Raw genomic sequence first — 21,739 nt, 5'->3', positions numbered from 1 at the left:
TTCCTGACTGGATACAGGATATTTTGTAGCTGACTCCTGGCACCAGCACTGCAAGGGCTTGCATGCAGGGTTGGGACCTAATTAAATAGTGCTGCTGTAATTACAAGCTTGCTGCAGGTAGTAGAGTAACATGCTGCTGGTCAAAGTGAATTATAAACGTGTTTCTACAGGTCAGAATTTGGGAGAGAATTATTACATCAATTTAAAGTTAGAAAATAATCTAGTGAGCCATGTTTGTGAGAAGCTGGACACAGCACTCATTGCTTTGCTAAGAACTGCTGCTAAGATGGGTATCAAAAATGTTCCTCAGATGGGAAGACCACAAGATTCCTTCATAATGGAAATTGCTAGGAAACCTAAATAGATGAGTAGCTCCCAATTACCCCTTCACATTTTCAGGGCAAAGTTGTATAATACGTACCTGATAACAGCTCATTGTAGGAAGGTAGCTTGGTTTTAAAGTAAATGTCAAGAGTCCCAGTATTTAAAAAAAATAAATTCTTTTATAGCAGTATGGACAAACATGGGAGCAGAGATGAGGTGGAGAGGAGGAGTGCATTCTGCACAATGATGGCAGTGTTCACCCTTCACTGATTCAACCTGAACTGCTTCCACTTCGCTAACAGTCATTTAACATGCAACAGTGACTGTATTAAGTATTTTTACTATTCCCTACAAAGCCACCCTGGAGGAATGGCACAGCAGACCTGCTAAGGCTCTCAACTTCCATGCTTTTAGCTCCATCTTAATTAGGTGGTGGAGTGAATGAAATTATTTTGCCATTCCCGTGTCCCAACTTGACAAACTGGGACTTGGCACTAGCTCAGACTAAGGCACTCCATGCAGCTATATATGGTATGTGTTAATGATGCTATTAGTAACACATTGCTGAATGTTAACATGTTAGAGCTTGTAGTTTCATCTCTCCATGGAAGCGACTTGATTAATGTTAGAACTTTTTAACAAAGGTATAATTTCTGTGCCACTGTTTTATATCATCAAAGAAAGAGGCATAATCTTTACACTGAGTATATTATGTTTAATTAAATAGACTATGCCAGGCTTTGTACTCCCCTATCCACTCACACACATACAGTGTTTTTCATTGTTTTTTGAAAAGGGTGCTATGATTTGAGGGGTCATTGATCACCTTAGTGACTGCCCCAATGCCTGGTCTGCTGAGGGCTGACAGGTACATAACAGTATAGTGGTTGCAGAGTGATATGACCAGTCAGTGATATGTCACTTCAAGACATCTGCAGACCTAGTATTTTTAAATGAAAGCTTGTCAATGGAACAACTAAGAAAGATCTTCTAATGAAAATGGTGACACAATGGGGACACATTTATCGAGGAATTAGCAGGTAGGGTGTTTTTTGGAAGAGAGGATTGTTAATGATTAAATGCAATCCTACTAATTAAAAGTCAAAAGGAGATAAATAAGGGATAACTCCCATGATAATTGCTAAATTTATATATTCAGAGAAACCTGGCACATCATAAATATTAAATTGGACTATTATCTGCAGTATATTTGTGCCAGGGATCCATAAATAAAGACCTTAGGGACTAATCACTAGAAAATTTCACTGTTTACCTTTTTCTACATTTTAACAAACAGAAAAGCTATGTCTTCAGTGTAAGCCACGAAGAGAACATGGTGGGGTTTTTTTGTTTCTTTGATTGTTTTTTTAATGAATTTTTTGAGGAGAAGAAACGAAAGAATAATGCAGTGGGAATGTACAAACCAGAGGAGATCTCAGCCATGAGAAAATCTTTCAAGACAAAGCTTGGCTTCTCATTTCTTCTGAGCATTAACCTCCTATTAAGTACACTGGTTTTATGTCAATGTGTAGCTCCATTGACTTCAATCAGGGTATCTCAGATATCCACCCTGCTGAGAGAGCAACTACGCGCTCTAAAAAAATCATCCTACACAGAAATGTGGAAAGAGTAGTGAATTGGGTCATTTGCATAATTTTAATAATCTATCCTGCCTTGTACCTTATGTAATAATTTATGCAAAAAAATGGTACCTAAAGGCCTTTTTGGGCCTGTGGTATTGCTACTGATATTAATGCAACTGGTTTGTGTTCATTTTTGCAAGATTGAATTGCGGTGAATGCACAGTTGGCTTCACTGGACCAGGATCTTGCTCTGCACAGAGCCTGGGACTGTTGTCTTCTTGGTCTTCTTGTTGTCTTCTTGGTGTAGCTGAAAAATTGAGCAGCTTGAGATAGTGGGTCGTACCTACAAGACTCAAGTATTCTGGGAAATCAGAGGAGAGGATGGTGTCAGTTATGCATCAGTACAGAATCTGTAAAGAAGTTCAATTTATTGGAAGCTGAAAGCTCATTTGAAAACCTCCATGGTGAATTGTGCCACGGACAAGTCAGACTGTCCCATCTGGATTATTCTTGGATATGCTTTGGTTTGGCTAGATTATTTTTTGATCCACCAGATGCTTGAGTTCCCATAACAAAGACAAAGTGTGGGAGACATTCAGCAGCTTGGCACTAGGATATTGACAAAGAAATACAGCTACTGACAATTGGCAGAGCTTTCCTTCGCATCCCTGCTGTCAGTCTTGTAATAATCCTCTTTGGCCTTTTGACTAGTGAAAAGGGATAATATTTTTCCTTATATTGGATATTATATAGAAGCTAGTAGTTCTAAACAGTTAAAATACAACTAAGAAGTACCAAGAATTGCTTGAGGGGAGCACTAGACATCTATTGCTGCGTGCTCAGCCATTCTGTCTTTTTGAAGCATGCCAAGTAAACATGCTGCAATATCATTCACACAGTTGCACAGAGGTTGTAGGCAGAAGTGACATTCTGCAAGGTGAAATCCTGACTCTTTTCTGAATTCCAGTAGTTTAGAATGGGTAAAAGCCCTGCAAGTTTGTGAAGTCACACATTCAGTATATGAGGCCAGGAGTAAAAATAAGACCCCTGACCTCTCCCTTCTTCCTCCTTTAGATATTTTTTTCTCTGTAACAGTGGGTAAAATGCAGGAGTAGAATACCATTGCTATTAAGTGAAAAATGAGCTTTTACAGTTTGCCATGAAAATGAAAGTAATAATTAAATCTTCATATAACTTTAGGTTGTATTGCAAGTGCTTAGCTGAAAAATTCGTCTTTAACTCATGGCCCGCAGCAATCACATCTGTTATATTTTAGGAACAGAAAGCTAATGAGGTGGAATCTGGAGTACTGAGCTTAATTGGGCTTGTTTTGATTAAGTGTATGTGCTGGGAATATTTTACACACTAGTATAAATTGCAAAACAGTCAACATAAGCCACAAAATTTGTAAAATCTATTGTGGGTAGTGTTAGAGAAAGGACTGTTTCCAATAAACAGTAAAAGGCAGAAATAAAATATCTGAGGTTTTAATGAAAAAAAAAAAGTGCTTTAATTTGCCTAATTAGTGGCTTTCCACAGTTGTAAGTGCATTTCTTTCTTGTTCACATACATGCAAAATACACACACAGAGAAACACAAAAATGTGCTGTATAGTATAAAACTGTAACAGCTTGTCTTTGGGCTGAGTAGATTAGGTCTGACTGGAAAAGGCATTTAAAACTGCATAATCTTTATAGAAGCATGAAAGGTTGACATATCCTTCATATATTACATATTTAACAGAAATAATAATATTTTACAGGAGTTTTAAAAGCATGTGTTTCAAGGGGAAGATAGTATGTGGAGTTTTTCTCCTGCCAGTCTTTATCACTTTGGGCCATACTCTTAGATAATGTAAACCCACATAACTTCATTGACTCTACCACATTTTGCTGATCCACTCAATTTAGATCTGATCTCTCAAGTTCCCATGTGTATTCAAAGCTTAGGAGTTGGGGGAAAAAAAAGAGTACTATATTTCAGCAACGTTATAAATGGATTTTTTAAATAGATTTTTCTCTACAGTGAAAAAATGTTACAGTCTGGATGTCTGATATTATCGTATCATCCATAACTAGAAACAGAGGATGACTCTTCAAAGTAAATTACACATGAATGAAAAGTGTTTCTGCTTAGATTGTAGTCAAAACCACATCAACAACAACAACAAAATTGTCTACTGTTTTCATTAGTAGCTCTCAAAACAGCTTCCAAGAAAAAAAACTGCCTCCATCTTTGCACACAAGGGAAGTAAGACACCAAGAACTGGCTTGCAGAAAGGCAGTGGCAGAAGTCCCTGAGTGGTGGTGATCTGTCCAGTGACCACCTCAACTGCCATAGTCTAAGGAGTCTGACATAAGCCCCATGATGTGGGGCATTTGACTGTTGAATCTTCCCCTGGCTTGGTGGATTTAGGATTACAGTGCCGACATTTTTATAGTGGTCACATATGTTAATATATTTCATACTACCCAGATATGGCTATGTCATGTTGAGCCCTTTCAGGTGGTACATATTCTCCCCTAACCCCAAATCCAAAATAAAAACTTAGGCTGAGATTTTCAAAGTTTTAAATTCCCATGGGATTTTTTTATCAGGTTCTTCTATCATTTATGGTCTTATCTTTGCTCAATTAATGTTTCATGATAATTGACTAATATCTAAGAAAATTTCAAGAGCTAGTAACTTCATTTTAGCTCCTAACTGTCTTCATATAATTCAAAACCTTTTCCCTGAAATACTGTTATTGCTAGAAAAAGGACATTTCTTCTGATGAGTCTCTAAACAATTCCTGACCTTCCCAGTATTCATGCTGGCTCTTCTGTTCTTCAGGTAACAGTGGTAAATGCAGTGAACATGGAAAGCACACAGAGTTTAAGGACAAATACTCTGAATCCCTCCAGGAAAATTATGATAGTAATTTTTTATTATTTTAAATTATGATAGTAAATTTTTAATTTGGATTAAATTCTTCTGTCAAATAAAAATCTCACCAGTGAATTGCTGCTCCTTCCAGTGAGAAAAGAAAACTGTGTAGGAGCACACATAGATCTCCTATATACTACTAACACAGGCTAAGAGACTGACTGAACTAACAGGAGACAAAGTACTCAGGTTAGGTCTTGATGGAGCAAGGTCTTCACTCTTGAAAAAAAAAACAAAAAAACCCTCTGTTTAACACCCAGAGTTATTCAGGGCTTTGGCTTTACAATTTGTTCAGAAGAGTGCCCTGCTCATTGTGACCCCTCACACTGTATTGTCCAATTGGTTCAATAATGACTCTGAGGAATGAGAGCCACCTACCCTATTATTGGCTCCACCTCCTGGGGTTTTCCTGAAAAGGATTTTCATTCAAGTCTGGTCCAGAGTAACATATGCAATTACACTTGGAAGAACGAAGATGTGAAGAGGGCATTCACTGCAGCTTCAGGTCATGAGACGATTGCTGACTGTGATTAGGAAGATACCCCTCCTCCTAAATGAAGTATAATAGTGTACATATGTGAGGATTCAGGACTGGCCATTGTCAAAGATAGCCCCGTGACAGTTCATACAGTCTTGGATTTCCCTCCTCTTAGCCTCTCAAAATGAAAAAAGGAAAAGAACACATTGAGAAATTTTCCCCCTTCTTATTAAAAAACAAATTGAGGTAAAGGGGAAATAAATTTTAATATACTGCCATTCTTCTGCCCAAACTTGTGCTACAGCTTCTTCCTTTGAAAGTCATTTGAATGTTTATTTTTTCTTTCTTTTTTCTTTTTTTTTTTTTGCATAGACAGTGTTTCATGTTTCTAATATTTGATATAAAAATTCTGAATTAATTTCACTGTATTGAGCCTACTAAATATGACTTATTTTTTAAGCAGGTTGCTCTTGTGAAAGACTGTGGTCTCTAAGGATCTGTCTGTCAGTCACCTCATAAAATAAAGGTTATTATTATTATCAGTGATGAACAATAGCTGATGACTTCAAGTTGAAGAAAGGTCAAGAGACTAATCACTGATATGCTTTCAGCAGCTATCTTTTCTAGTCAGGACTTAAGTGATTGTTAAAGGCATATTTTTCAGCTTTAAAATTTTTTTCTGTTATTTCCTCATTGTCTGTATACGTGCATGAAATGTTCACACAAATCCATCTCGAGTCTTTTTGTGTATGTCAAGTTTCACTCAAGCAAATGAACAGAAAAGCATAATCATTTCAGAATCTGGAATATGAATACTTGTGACATTCATGAATTGTGTGTCAGAGGGCAGCAAGTAGGTGAGGATTCCTTTTCCCTGTTAGTAGCTACCATGTCTGTGTCATCCCTAAACAAATTTCAGTTCTTTGTCACCGTTCTTAAACCTTGACTGTGTTACTCTTCTGCTGGAATGCTTCTTCCACCTGCTTCACTTAAGACCATGGAATACACTGTGGTTCCTTCTTGAGACCTTTGTTTTACAATTCATGGACTATAAAACCAGACCAGGTTTTCTGGAGGTACATGCCTATTCTTTTGATCTTGCAAACTATGGAGTATCAGTAATGTATGAGGCCTTTCAGATCTGGGAGTCTGAACAGAGCTGGTGGGACGTGCTGCCTTTGCTCAAAATTCAGTTAAAGCCTGAGAAGTTTATGTAGGTCAACTGCACCTTCCTTCAAACTGAAGAAGCTGGCCATGCTTGGAATGTGTAATGGGGGTGGAGAGACAGCCTGAGAGACACATAGAGAATTATTCAACCAAAGGCTGGTGTCAGCTGAATCCCGTCATTGTTCCTGAAAGCGATATTGAAACTACTGAACAAGTCCTTGTTGGTAAATGACTGTCTGAAATAGTCTGTTTCTTCACTATAGATTTAAAGGAAAATATTACAGCCAGAGAAAAAGAAGGTGAAATTGATTTCATTTAACAACAACCTTCCAGTCTCGCCTCACGTCTCACTCAAATAACCTTTGTAACTAATTATAGTGGAGCTTGAAAATAAAGCACTTCTAGGCTAAAGGATTTTATAAGTCATCAAAATTATCCAGTGCTCAGTATAGCCAAAATCCTATATGCTATTATCTTCTTGTGCCAGCGAGGCTGCCTGCAAGTTAACATCTATAGAGCTGTGAGAGGAACAAAAGGCAAACACTGGTATCATCAAACACTATATTGATGTCCAAAGACATTTATGGTAGGCTGATAAATCAATAATTTCTAAGTGTTTTCTTTTTTGAATTTGTATTAGATTTGGAGTGATTGTAATAATTGGTGATTTTCGTCCTTTTTCAGGTCTGGAAACATATCCAGACAGTCAACTTCATGCACCATCCTGCCATATTCTGCCTTTTTTTTTTTTCCTTTCTGCTCCTTAAAAGTTCATAAGTATGCATTAACATTTGTAGGCTATTGTGTATGATGCAGATTTCAACTAAAACTGTCCCTCTCTCCATTTGTTTTAGTTTGGATGACTTTTTTAATACTTTGGAGTCAAGATTTAAAAATTGTTTACATTAAAGGGACCTGTCATTCTCTAAGAAAAGGAGCCTGGATTAATTTCTCTGCCAATTCTGAGATGATCTGTGTCTTGCACCTCTATGCCTGAGCCTTTGTTTCTGTCAGTGTACTTCCTTTATTCTAAATATATGATTTTTTTAATTCTTCCTTTTTTTTTTTTTTTCAACTTTCAGGATACCAAATGTTCCATGTACATTGCTGTAGGGAAAATTTTGTTTCTTATGTTTAGTGACCTTCACCATATAGTACAAGGTCTATCTGTTTACTTGGGATTTCTTCAAATCAATAGGTCCCTACTGCAGACCATGCACCATTAGTGATTCATGAAGCACTTGCTGGAGGTCCATAGAGAACTGCCTAGCAAAGAACAGGATCCTCTGCATTTCCATCTGCTATCTTACATTAAAACCAGTTAATATTATATTAAATAGTTTCTGAATGTTACTATTCAGGGAAGGCAATTGCTGCTGTTACACAAGGCCAGTATCTGGTTGGGAAATATTCCATGTGTGATTTTATAGGGACTGAAAGCAAGAGTCAGGGGGTTGAAATGTGACCCACACCCCAGAAGAGTTTAAGAACACTTGCTCTTCACAACTTCTCTGCCTCAGCTATAATCCTTTGATCGGCCTGTACAGAATATCCTTTGGAGTCAAAATCAGTTTTATGATTTCTAAACTCTGATGGCTTTAATTTGCTGCAAATCTTTCCAGAGATTATGATACTTTGTACAGCATACCTATAAATAAATTCTATGACAGCCTCATTAATCAGGCTACATTTTAAAAGCATTAGCCTTTTTCCCCTCTGTTGAATCCACAGCTTATCTTTCCCCAATTATAATTAGTGTTCATTAAAAGCAGTACTTTTTTTTTGCAAACTAGAGAGTTACACTGGGCCTGATGCAGACTTCCTTCATCCTCCAGCTGATGAACCCCAATATTGGAGAAGTGTTTGAAAACTTGACTCCACATTAGCAAATTACAAATGGACTATTTTTAGCAGGGTAAGCCTAAAGAGATCAGTTACAGTACTGTAAAGCTTGATATTTTTAACTTCAAGATGGCTGGTTCTGAGAATGGAACATTAATTGGGCCACCTTATTCATCTTGAGGAAAGTAGGTAACACAAACAGAAAGATCAAATGCCAGCCCCCCCTGAAAAAAAACAAACATGCAAAATTGGTCAGCACATAGAAACCTTGCCCTTCCTTTTCATGAAAGAACATTTTAAAAATATTGATTTTTTTATAGTGGCAGAAATGTCCCCACTCTGGACAAGCAGGAAACTTTTTAATTTGGATTTTGGACACAGTGAGGAAAAGATATCAGAAATAAACCTACTAGAGAAAAATATGATTCCTAGGACTTCTAGACTCCTTGCCAAATGTTCTGATCAGTAAGATCAGTGTGTACATCAGCAAGAGTTATCTCATGGAAATATTTACAAGTTTGTTATGAAAGTCCAACTCTATGATTTGAGAAAACATTTGGTTTATCAACAACTTGGGTTTAAAGCATGGACTTGACAACAAAATTTTGAAAAAAATCAGTTTTTTCGGTGCATGTGAAGGAGGGAAATGGTACAGGATAGGAGCTTGAGAAGATTAATACACTTTGCACCACTGTTGTTGTGAATAATATTATATTGCGTTGAACTTCTTTCTAAATTCATCCCTCTATTTCTTTCTTTGTCCAGTGGAGGACAGATATTGTCACAGACTGATTCATGAGGGATGTCTTTGGATGAAGTGACCTGCTTGCAGAGGTACTCAACTCCCTCAGTAGCAAAAAGACTTAAGTTAAATAAGAAGGTGGTTTATTTCTGGATATTCTATGTGAGAAGAATCCAGTCACAGATTTGAAAACATTAAGATGCTTTAGAGAAGAATCTACCTGACTGAACTTTCACATCAGATTAGTTTCTCACTTCCCACCAAAACATCAAGGCACATGTAGAAGAAGAAGTACATGACCATGGAAATCAGATACTTTTAGAAGTCAGAAAGAAGACAAGTGGATGTTTTCAGAATCCTAGTTTTGAAGCTGAGTAGGTCAAATTTATTTATACTTTTTAAATATTATACATTTTCTTTATCTGCCCAATGGTACCAATGTCACAAAGACAGGAATTTCTTGAATGCCTCTGAGTCTATTCAGGTCTTGAATTTTTTTGTGCTAATAATGTGAGATAGAACCAGCAAAAGTTTTAGATACAAATCTTTGTCTGGTAAATTTTGTGAAGGAAAGGAGAAAGTTGCAGGTTCTCAGTGGAAATAGAGCACAGAGTGTGTCACGCAACACTGTTAGTGTATCAGTGACAAGAATTTCTAAAAAAACAATGAAGGATACTGAAAGACATTTCCCACCAGTACTAAAACTGGAAATGAAGTTAAGGTAACTTTCACACCCATCTTCCCTTTATATCTAAACATATCCACAGCTATAACACACTTCTCTTTAGCTAACAAGTGACCAATCTTGACAATACATTCTGATGCCCAGTCCCATCATGTCTTCACCTAGCCCAAAATCTGTAGTCTCCCGTCAGGTTCATGCTCCACTGGAATCTATTTCATACTTGTCAGGGAAAGCAACTAGTACTTGTATCCCTCTTCTTTTTCTTGACTGGCAGGGGAAATAATGAACAGGATGCTAGAACCCAGATGTGATGAAGACCAGTGGCTACAACTGAAAAGGAAACTGTGAAATGTGCTCACCTGGAAATTTGGCTTATAGGTGTCTCTTTTCCCACCCCATCACATCAGCTTGTGAAAAGATTAGGTGACACTGTGAGAAACAATTTGAACAAGAAGATTAAAACTACTCTCTCTAAAGAAAAGGATTTTGTATCTCTTTAACAGAACTTCTTAATATCAAGTAGTGAAGTTATTTGCAGGTCTGTGACAAGGATTGCTACTCCCCCAGAAGGACAAGTCTGTGAAAATGGTACTCTGCTGTGAAGAGGACAAGGCTGTTGCAAAAAGGACTGATAAATCATATCTAAGAGATGAAGGAAGTGAAAGCTAAACAGAGCTGGAAAGGGTCAGAAAGGAACGGATTACAATGGAGGTCTGAAAGGTCTTCCTGTTTTGTGAGCTTCTCTTTTCAGAGTTAAATTTGGTGGCAATGAAAATATAAATTTGTTTTGGTTGGTTTTATTTGAGGTTAAAATTGCAAGGTGACTTTGTCTTTCATATGAGATATTGTGAGAAAATGCATGTGATGTGTGCAGTTTGTGATGACTGAGGATGTTTGATCACAGGAAGGGATGGCAAGGGGAGAGGGAAATTTTCAAGGTCAACTTTAGAAACTTTAAAAATTAAATATTTTGAAACCAGTCCCAGAATTCTAATGATTGTATTCTGTACAGTTTTATTATGGACTATAATTTGTCCATGGAAGTTTTGCTGATGCTTGTACTCATCCATTGCTGTAAATCATGGTAATAGGCACAAAGGAGTTAATGATGACCTTACACTGTGCTCACTTAAGCTAGAAAGACTCTGTTCTTGCCCACCGTTCAGTCTGGATGTGGGCAAAGTGAATTGTAAGGAGATGTTGTACTAAGCACCAAGCTAAATGTATATTGTTCTGTGCTGTGCCATGCCATGTGAGCATACCATGCGTCCACAGGGGATAAACAAGCTGTCATTGCAACACTTGAAAGTTAATAATCCTTTTTTCTCATTAAAGCTCTTCAGCTCAGAGACAATACTGATTGGAGTAGGGTTATACCGCTGCTGACTTCCAGTCAATTGTTGTCTCCATTACTTTGCATGACCTTCCTTTACCTTGCTTTGACTTGCCCTACTTGAACAGCTGGGAGCTGACCTTCCTTCGAACATCTTTCTGTGAGTGCCAGAGGATGGCAACAGCCTTCCAAAATTCACTGGGGAAAACAGTGGAGGAGATTTTCGAACTGCAGCATCGAGCAGCAGGTGCTGGGCTTTTACAAGCCCCAGAGAAATGTGCAGCTGAGCAAACTCTGGGAAGAACAAAGACAATCTGACATGGTTTTGTAAAGTGGAAGCTCCCATGCACATTGCAGGTGTTGAAATAAGAAACAAGATCTCTCCAACAAAATATGAAAATGTCCTTTTAAAGGAGAAGGGAGTCACTTCCTGGAAAATACCAGAAAAATTACATGCCAGAATGGCTAGATTTTCTCCAATAATTATAAAAAACCCCTACAGGATTGCTCGAGTAACTACCATCAGTGAAAATGTCTTTACTGTTGATTTCAGTGGTGAGAAGATTGAGATTAAATCACCTACCTTTATCAATCTGCAGGAATTATAATCCCCACACAGTTAATAGCCACACAGCTACATCTGAGACAACCCTAAAATTTAAGGCATCCACACCCGACTGGCACATATGAGAAGGGAATTACAGGAAACATCCTCCTCTAGAACTAGTGACAGATGAAGATAGGTGGGGTATTGTAGGTACTAGGTATTTATACTATTGCATTCCACCTCCCAGAATGCATTTAGACTGTTCCTTGTGGACTTCAATTTAGGTGTCAGTAGTCTAAGCAGGATCCTATCCATAAAGTTGGATGAGATGAAATCCATAAAACAGATCTGAAAACCTATGTCAGTTCTCAAATGTGATATGTGCTCTTCAAAAGAACAACAGTATTTTTACTGTGTGAATTTCAGCTTCTCTACAGAAAGATGTGGAACTACTGGAGAGAGTCCAACAAAGGGCCATGAAGACAACTAATGGGCCTGGAGCATTCACTCACATAAGGAAAGGATGAAAAAGGTGGGTTTTTTAATTCTAGAAAGGAGAAATTATTTTAGCTACAACCTCTCCCACTAACTAAATTGCTATTGTATTGTATTGGGTTTGTATGGCCAGGTTTTGGGAGTGGGGGTGGTTGCAGGGGTGGTTTCTGTGAGCAGCTGCCACAAACTTCCCCCTTGTTCCCCATAGCCAATGTCAGCTGGTTCCAAATTGGACCCACTTCTGGCTAAGGCTGGGACAATCAGCCTGTGATACAATATTTAAGAAGGCAAAAATAGTTATTGTGCTGCTGTAATTGTGCTCAGAAGAGAGGAGTGAGAAGGTGTTTGAGAACAACTGTGCAGACACTGAGGTCAGTGGAGAAGCCAGAACTGAAGCAGGGATTACCCTGCAGCCCATGGTGCAGCCCATGGTGAAGCAGCTGTGCCCCTTCAGCCTGTGATGCTCCATGTGGGAGCAGAGATCCACCTTCATTCCATGGAGGGCCTCACCCTGGAGCAGGTGGATGCCCAGAGGAGGCTGTGACCCCAGGGCAGGGAGCTGCAGACCTGTGGAGAGAGGAGCCCATGTTGGAGCAGGTTTCCTGTCAGGACTTTCGGCCCTGTGGGGGATCTACCCTGGAGCAGGTGGTTCTGGAAGGACTGCACCCCGCAGAATGGAACCCATACTGAAATAGCTCATAAAGACCTGTAACCCATGGGAAGAACATACACTGGAGAAGTTCATGGAGAGCTCTCTTTGTGGAAGGGACCCCATGCTGAAGGAGAGGAAGGTCTCTTCTCCCTGAGCAGCAGCAGGAACTATGTGGGATGAACTGACCCCAACCCCTATCCCCTGTCTCCCTGCACCTCTGGGGAAGCAGGTGGAGCTGAGAAGGAGGAAGGGGTGAGAGAGGGCTGTTTTCAAGATTTACTTCTCATTATCCTGCTCTTATTTTGATTGGTAATAAATTCAATTGATTTTCCTAAGTCAAATGTGTTTTGCTGAGTATGGTAATTGGTGGATTATCTCCCTCTCCATCCTTATCTCAACCCATGAACCCTTCATAATATTTTCTATCTCCTGCTTATTTGCAGAGGGGAGTGGCAGAGAGGCTTTGGTGGTTACCTGGCATCCAGACAGAGACAATACAGTGCAAACCACATTTTTCACAGGACATTTTTAAATCCTATTCATTATAATGTACAGATTAACTTGTTCGAGTGTGTCTGTCTGTTGGCATAGTTTTTCAAGATAAAATCTCCCTGAGGAGGAAAAAAGTGCTGAACATTTCTACAGCAATCAAGGCAATTGGCAAATCAATTATACCACAGGCATCTTTCCTCCATCTAGGACAGTTTGTTTCATTTCTACACCATAAATGTGCAATCTAAACCAACAAATATATTTTAGCTATAAAGAAGAAAAGGCTTTTAACCAAAATTCAGAAATGTCCTGAATACCAGATTGCTTGTGCTGCCACAGTTCTAGATGCTATCATCAAATTATATGATCTCAATGCATTGAGATAGTTTGGATCATGTTTTGCTCCACAGATAGGACAGTATAGCCTAACATTTGTCCAAATTGCCTTGTAGCTACAAACTCAGATTTGATTTTTTCCATTTGCCCATTTGTTCTGGATAAATTGAAGCCAAAGATCCTTCCTTCTTAACATTTTCTGTATCAAATTCAATTTGTAGAGCTGTGTCATAATGGACTGACCATAAATGGTACAAATCTGCCAGTAATTGGCAAGCAAATGCTGTCTGAATTTGATTATGTTTATTTTCATAGAGCTCAGGTCTTGTGAAGTCAGACATTTTGTATATGAGTGTTGAGGGCATTCAATTACCTGCAGGACTGTGGACTAGTAATTCACATGTGTTTCCTGACTGACTCCTGAATTTATCAAGTAAAGGCGTGTGTAGAGTCAGTTCAAGGAAATACCGGCAAATCTTTGTTTTGCTGCTCTCAGGACAAAGACCTGGGGCTGTCATCTTCGTGCCATGGCAGCAGATGAAGCAAAAGTGGTGGAAGGAAGAAATGGGGAAGAATATTTCAGAATCAGTTTTGCTGGTTCTGCTTCCTCCACAGGGAAGGTAGAACTGTGACTTAGCCTTGAGGAGCCATCTATGTGATTTTAAACATATAATTTCTCACACCTCCTACCTCCTCTCACAGTCCTGAAATTTCTCTAGTGGTGGCAATGATAAAAAGTAATTTGGCTTCTTTAGTAAAGCAGGCATTAGGTATTTTTTCACTTGTCTTTTCTCCTATCTATTAGTTTAGGGAGTTGCCCACCTTGCTCATGTGCGATTTAACTCTCTTTACGTGTCCAAGAACAACACACACAAAATATTCTGCGCTTCCCATGGCCAGATAAATTCAAAAAGCACAAATGTCCTACAGCCAAAGAAAATAATACCTGTGTTTCAAACGAAAAGAACTATGCAGACAGAGAAAGAAGTTAGGAAGCTTGCTAACAGCATCCCAGGAATTAGTCATGGATAATGAAATATCCAACCCAACATGCATAAGCAAGTGCTTGTCTACCTAAATTACCTTATAATTCAGATATTGGCTGTTGGGTTTATATAAACACATGTATTCATATATTTTAACATAGAACTCCTAAATGATTTTAGTAGGGGACACTGTAGAGAGCTTATTTATTGGCAGACTGCCTCTGTGAGAAGGGCTGTGGGAGGCTTAAGTGTGTTCTGGGTAATGTAGTCTGATTTCTATTTTAATGGACTGAATAACTAGAGCAGGCACTTATGTTAAATGGCCCGACTGAGAACTCAGCAGCCATTTGAGGTAAGAAAGTGTTTAAGATAAAAGTAATAATCTGTAAGAGTCTAAATCTATTGTTCTAAAAGAGTGTAAAATGTCTAGTACCAAAGCCCAAGAGAACAGGTTCTGTATCTGACCTGGATGGTGATTTGCTGTGTGGTTTTGCACAGATTTGGGGAATATTTGGGTGATGATTTAAATGTCCATAAACTATATTAATTTATTTTCCACTTGGGAAACCATGGAAGGAGAGATTCTGGAGCCTAACTAATGTTCTCAAGGTGCTTTAAAATTGCTGGATGTCCGCTATTCAGTAAATATAACATTTAGAGTGTTAAGTTTAATCTATCTGAAATAATTCAGGAGGATTTCCACTGAAGCCCACTGAGTTGTAATGGTGTAATGGTAACACGAGTAAAATCACTTTTCAGTCCTTCATTAGGAATAAAAAATCTACCTCTCCCCAGCTTTCTGTGTTAGGTTTCTGTTAATGCCACTGTGCTGGGCTGGGACATAACCTCAGGTGAGCACTGTTTTGTATCCTCTTTACAGAGTCTGCACAATGTCCACACAAGAGGCTCTAGCTTTGAAAAGTCATGAGGAAATTTAACCGATGATGACATGTCTGAATCTATGGGTTCAGTTATGGGTTAAAACCAAGTAGGACATCACAAAAAAGGAAAAAAAAATCCCAATAATTTTATCAAGGCAACACTGTATTTTAGGACAAATACTTTAGTCTCCTCATATTTAAAAAACTCAGGAGGGAGGAAAAGTCAGCTAAACAAACTTGACTTGCAGAAAATGGCATTAAGCTTTTTTTTCCATTTCTTCGTATGTTAAATATTTTTCTCCTAGGCTTTTAGAAAGCACTCTGCTTTCCTGAAGAGAACACAACTACCTTTCAAATTGAGAACTACAATGTAAATTCTGGACAATATCAGCCCCCCCAAAAAAGAATTAAATGTGTGAGAACATTTCTGCCTATTTCTAGGTAATCATGAAAAATTAAATTATTTCAGAGAGTATCTGAATCAGCATACTTCTGGGATAAATTCTTCTGTCATAAGACACAAAAGAACCATTATAGCCTTTTGCTTAAGCATAGAGAATATTCCTAGCAGTCCCCATCCCCTCCTGCCCCTAAAGTCCTTACTGTTCTCTAAAGGTTTGGGGTTTGTGTCTTGAACTTTTTCTGGGCCCTCAGTTCAATGTTTTCTGACAGATATATTTTCAGGTCTTTTTTATTCTCCCCCCATTCACTGAAGAGCTTTGTAGCTGTACCAAGATGTCTTAAAGTGTGTCTGGTATTAGTAACAGTACTACTTTTCTTTTTTATCTTTCTTGATGCCTGCACAGACAGTTGATGCAACCTTACTACCAGCACAATCAGTGGACAGAGATGCAGCATCAGGGTGTGGTGAAAGCACAATCATCCCATGCCTGTCCTGCTCCAAGGTGTGCATACTCCTGGTGATGGAGACTGAAGGAAGAGGAAAAAAAAGGTATATTTTTTGTTTTTATTGTTTGAAACATGACAGTGTTATCTGCATGGGGCTCAAAGAACAGTCTACAAGGGGTAGGCAAGCTTCCGTATCACTGGTTTCAAAAGTTCTTTATTCACAGCAAAACTTTTTCTTTGAACCAGCTGTTCAAGTGATGGAGCCTGGACAATACCTTCTGTTGTTTTCCCACTTGTTTACATCCTGCCAATTTCACATATAACAAAAATGTCATCAACAGCAGTGTTTTGTCCTTATCATAGGGAAAAGACAAGCTTGTACAGAATTTATTTCTGTCCCTGGAAATAGACAAGAGCCTGAGGCAGAATCTATACCAGTAAATTGAATATTGAGGGCAACACTATTTTGACCCTGAGGCCAACTGACACCATCTAGTCCCATCTATCCTACTAAACTCTCATCTTCCAAAACTAGGAGGTGTCTCATCTGTCTAGTGGGGGTTGCCCTTGCTTATTTCTGACCTCCTGAGCTTCCCTCCATGGGATAGTGCTAACCCAGACCTGGACAAAAGCATGCCAAGAGCTGTTTGATAAGTTAAAAGTATGGATGACTGAGCTGCCTGGTGTCTGAGCCCTGGCGCTGTTTCATTCACTCAGGTAAACCTGCCTTGATGCTCTTCTGTGGATTTCAGATGTTGCTCTCTGCTGCCTCTGTATCTCACTGTCGAGCTCAAGTTCAGCAGCCAAGGGTTTGGAGGTGGGGAGGCCAGGAGATGACTGCAAGGCAGATATTAACTATTATTTCAGAAAATTATTGGGATAACACAGGACACAAAAAAGAAGATGCAAATAAAGCCCCTATATTCTCCCTTAAGCATATATCAATGTTTGGCTTTGCAGTTCTATTACAGAATTTAATTTTCAACATAGAAGAAAGAAAAATGAAGGGAAAGAACATCCCAAGGCTCTTAAAATGTACAGTATGTTTCTATAAAAAATTGCAAAATTATTTTCTCTTTATGTTAATTATTCCTGAATGAACTAGTACTTTTTCATATGCAAGAAGAACTTTATGGTATAGATTGGATTCTACTTGCATGACTCACAGATCAGGTTGGGTTGGAAATGACCTTAAAGGTCATCCTGTTCCAGGCCTGCTGCTGTGGGAAGGGATTTCACTAGAGCAAGTTGCTGAGGGCCCCATCCTGAGCTGGCCTTGAACACTTCCAGGGGTGGGACATCCATGACTTTGGGCAGTCTGTGCCAGGGCCTCACCACCCTCACAGTAAAGGCTTTGTTCCATGTCCAAATGTAAATCTACTCTCTATCAGCTTGTTGCAATTGCCCCTTGCCTGTCAGTACTGGTAAAAAGTCTCTTTCTAGCTGTCTTATACCCCCTTTACGTGCTGTAAAGTCTCTCTGGGAACTTCTCCAGCCTGAGCAACGCCAGCTCTCTCAGCCTGTCTCCATAGGAGAGCTGCTCCAGCCCCCTGATCATCTTCTTGGTTTCCTCTGGACTCACCCCAACAGATTCATGTCCCCCTCCTGCTGGGGGTCCCAGAGATGGATGTAGTACTCCAGGTGGAGTCACATGAGGGCAGAGGGACAGAATCACTCCCTCGATGTGCTTTGGATGCAGCTCAGGACACTGTTGGCTTCCCAGGCTGCAAAGACTAAAAAACAGGGCATGTTCAGTTTCTCATCAACCAACATCCCCAAGCTGTTTTTCTTCAAGTCTGATCTCAATCCATTTGCTGTCCAGCATGTATTTGTGACTGGGACTGGCAAAGAGCTGGCAAAAAATACTACAGCATCACTTTGTAAGGAGAGATTCTTTTTTTTTCCTTTTTTTTTTTTTTTTTAAACAGACTTCATAGGTGTCTGTTGTGACCATGAAACCATTTGGAAAAACAGCTAAAAGGGAGGAAATACAGCAATGTTTTATAGTGCTCTCTTCAATGACAATAGGTGATTTGTACTTGATCATAGCCTTGAATTTCTATTTGAAGCATGGGTATACAGAATGAAAAGCACTGGAAAGCAGTAGATAATTTTGGTCCAATTATATGGTAGAAATTTTAATTTCTGAAGCTAAATTGAAAATAGGAGATAAGAATATAGTTGGCTTTATTTCTTCTATTTAAAAACTGTAAAAAACCCTCTCTCTAAATGTTAGAAAGGAAATGGGACTGTTTAGCTATTAGAATTTAAAATCTCAGTGAAACATTGAAAGAGAGAGTAGCAATGTGCATTGAGCCTTCATGTGTAGATTGTTCAGGGGAGTCATGTTTCCACTTAACTGGCTTAGAAGGACATGAAAAGCAACCAGCATTTATTTTTTAAAAAATGATTTTCATGTTTGACTTCCTTTGGTTTCATGGTGTTACTTGTATGTAGACTTACCTACATACAAGAGACCTAAAAGGTCTCTTGCATGGACCAATAGTGCTAGAAAAAATTGAGATAGAAATGCTATCTCTGATAATATGCAATTTGAAGGTATGTTTATGCTGCATACTGAATGTCAGTGAGACACCCTCAAATAACTCCAAAGCCAGGAACAGGACTGTCTTGAGACCAAGATTGCTGCTAATGAGCAGAACTTTTTCCCTAAGGCACAACCTCATGCCAGCACCACTTCCATTCCTCATTCTGGAGCCTCTCAAGAAAGCTGCACTCTCTGCTGTGGGCACCAGTCCATGCAGGGCTTTGGGCACCAGGGTCCACACAACTGCCTGGAACACCAAAGCTGTGCCGTGAGCTCGAGAGTTAGACTGTTCCTTCAGGGCTGGAGCTGAGGAGGAAGGTACGAGACAGCAGATGGTTTCTAAACAAAAAAACACACACAAGCACTCCAGAAAACAGATGGGAGAGACCAAGCAGGGTGAACATTACTGAGATGATGTGGAGCAGTCTAGAGCAGCAGCTTTTCTGTGCATGTTCATAGGCTGGGTAACTAAGGCACTACAGAAGAGAACAGCGAGAAGGAAGTTATTGCTTTTTTGGGGGACTTGGTAAGAACTACTGCACCAAGCCTGCTAAGCTGGAAAACAGTGGAAATGCTTTTTATCAGTAATGTTTGAAACTGATCTCCAGGTGAATAGAAATGAATTGTGACTATTCCAAGGCTGAATTTAAGAAGAAAATACTGAGATCCATTCTTTCTTGTTTTTTCATTCAGTTCTACCACTCCTCAGCTGAGTAACTTCATGGCCATATAACTTTCAAGAAGATAAAGAGTTTTCCTTATGAAGAACAAAATGAACATCTGGGTTCAAAATCCAGTCTAGATTTAGAAATGCAAATCTTCATCTCCTATTTTTTTCTTTTCTTACACAAAGTAGTGTGGAGATTGCCTACCTGTGCACTGAATGACAGTGTTATGGAACAAAAAACAAGGCAGATCTGGATTGCCCACTTTCCTTTGGGTGCTTCTTCTTTTTTAGCCCATCTCCATGAATTTGCAAATGCAAATGTGATTTAATAAAGGACAGTGGGTGTCTGTACTGTGTAGATGCGTGAAGCTGAGAGAGATGCTGGTGGAGGGTGGATAATTCTAATCAAACTACTCACACCTTGCCCTCCTTGACATGCAATACCACTTTAAACAGCAGTGCTCTAATAGAGAAAAGAGCTACTGTACTTACCCACTCAATAATTTGCATAATTTTGAAGAGCTGAAAATGTCACTGCTGTTTTATGATAATTGTGGGGAAATGATTAGCTATAGCATTTATGCATTCCAGGAAAAAAAAAAGTATTTTACTATTCTCTCTTTAATATTAATAAGGATTAATAAAAAGAAAAATAAAATCACCTTGGAGGACAAACATTATGTATAAAATAATGGGTGTCATATGAAGGCACATGAGTCATCCATCCATTTGCTGTAGCCTGTCATGTCTGGGGAAGTCTTAAAAAGACAACCTCTTGACTTCCCCTTCTGTAATTTCAAATGCAAATTTTAGTAATAGGAATAGCTAAAAATAAACCATTATTTTCTTTCTTCTCTGCTTTGAGGCTTTGATTAGAATATACCAAATTTATGTCTCCTGTAATTCAAGCATTTTTTTAATTGTAACAAATATACATGAGGTGTTCATCTCCTTTTCATCCTTGTTCTTCCAGAAAAACCCTTTGAGAAGAAAAGAAGAAGATTAAGACATCAGTTCTAGGTAACGGTTTTTAGTCCTAAAAGCTCCTTGAACTTAGCAGGTTCTGTTGCTGTAGAGATACATAATGTGAAGAGTAGGTCCAACAGAAATCCTTGCAGAGGCACGGTTTCATTGAAGTCCCTGTCCAGCATCTTTTGGCTTTCTCTGCCTTTCTCAAACTCCTCTTTTTCTTATGCTGCAATAACAGCACAGCTGAGATTTAGAAAGGTCATTTTTACAGTACTTGTGAAAGCATAGACTGCTTGCACTGCCCAGCTCCATCTGGGAACCCAGCCATGAATTCCAGTCTCAGAGTTTTCAGTCTCTGTGTGATGTGAATGATGTGTTTCTCTGACAGACTCTGTTCTGACAGCCTGTGCAGAATGGAGATATTTTTAATAGTTTTCTTAGTTTAGTGAAACTTCTCAGTTACAGTCTAGAGAGGAGACTTGGAAAGAGATGACAATAACTGCTAAACATATGATGTTGAAGAAGAAGGTTTTAGGTATATCTTCTTTACCTAGCGCAATTTTTAAGTGGATGAAGTATCATGTATTTATATGATATAAAATCTCATTTAAAAAACACCATAACATCTATCCAAGGCCAAGTAAATGTTCCAAAATAGGACATATATTCTCTAGAAAGCTCTTGAGATAAATTTATTTTTTGCTTGATCAGGAAAATATTGTCAGGAATAGCAAAAACATCTGTATTTAAAAGAACTATTTATTTTTATCCTTTATTAGAGGAGAAGACTAAACAATTGCTGCCTTTTTTGAAGTGTAGGTGAAAGAATAAATGGTAGCTTGGATTGGCATGGCAGAACTAACACAGCCTCACAAGGAATGGGCACTCCAGCTGGTGTACTAAAATGTACAACAACCCAGAGGATTATCCACCATTCCTTGTACAGAATTTCAATAAGTGCTCTGCAAGTTACCATGTCTTGCTAGAAGCAAAGCTGACGATGCCATCAGGAGACCTCAGAGTCTCCTGAAAGACGTATGTCAGAAAGACATAGTTCCCACATTCACTGGAAAAGATTACAATTTTTTTTTTTTTTTTGATACAAAAGTCCATATGGTTGCAATACAGTGTAGAATTGTGTATGTTCATCTGGACTATTCTATGGTAGTGTAGCCATCCTAGTGCAGCTCAACACCCACATGAATTGATCTTGTCTCTCATTATTTATGTCTACTATA

This window comes from Motacilla alba, chromosome 3 (assembly GCF_015832195.1).
Source record: "Motacilla alba alba isolate MOTALB_02 chromosome 3, Motacilla_alba_V1.0_pri, whole genome shotgun sequence".
Classification (NCBI taxonomy): Eukaryota; Metazoa; Chordata; class Aves; order Passeriformes; family Motacillidae; genus Motacilla; species Motacilla alba.
This window is presented reverse-complemented; position numbering follows the sequence as displayed.